This window comes from Nanorana parkeri, unplaced genomic scaffold (assembly GCF_000935625.1).
Source record: "Nanorana parkeri isolate BGI_ZX_2015 unplaced genomic scaffold, ASM93562v1 scaffold2135, whole genome shotgun sequence".
Classification (NCBI taxonomy): domain Eukaryota; kingdom Metazoa; phylum Chordata; class Amphibia; order Anura; family Dicroglossidae; genus Nanorana; species Nanorana parkeri.
In genome coordinates, this window is record NW_017308403.1 from 3,493 (window position 1) to 4,318 (window position 826).

Sequence of the window (826 nt, forward strand, 5' to 3'; positions counted from 1 at the left end):
GGGGAAAAGCCCTGACACCATAGTTCTCCTTTAAGACTTTCGCACATACACGGTGATTGCTGGATAATTTGTGCAGCTCGTTGATTGGTTTCACTTATTGAGTGGAATTGCTCTTTAACCCTTTGCTACCATGGATCCCCATCCCATGGTATACTTTAGTTCCTGTAATATGAAGGGTGAAATTTGGTTATATGGGCAGCGCAGTTCAGTAATTCTTTCACACTTGAAGTATGGAATGTTCCCTCCGCTATAAGCCGGCAGAAGAGCACACCGGACCTGCTTTGCTTTCCTCTGACCTCTGCGATCTTGTCTCTTTTTCAGGTGTTTGTTGTTCTGGTGATCATACTGACCAGCTCCATCGTGCTGATAGTTTACATCTGCGTCCTTCCGCTGATTCTTCAAACCTATTCCACCGAGTGGATCTGCTGGCACGTCGCCTATGGCCACTGGAACCTCGTCATGATCGTGTTTCATTATTACAAGGCCATTACCACACCTCCCGGATGTCCACCACAGGTAGGTGTGCCTTACATGGGGTAAAGTGAACCTGTTACAGGTAGAACCTAATAAAACTGACTGGGTAAAAGCTGCCATCCCCTTACTGCTCCCTTAAAGTGTTCTTCCACTTTTGCAGTAAAAATTGGGATAACACCTACTAGGGCTGCAGCTAACAATTATTTTCATCGATTTGTTGCCGATTTATTTTTTCAATTGATCGATTGTTTTCAACTATTCTCATTATCGATTATAATTGATTAGTTGTTGCGGCCCCAAAACCTACTTTATATTTGTTACATGTTCCCATTCACATAGGAGAGCCTAACAA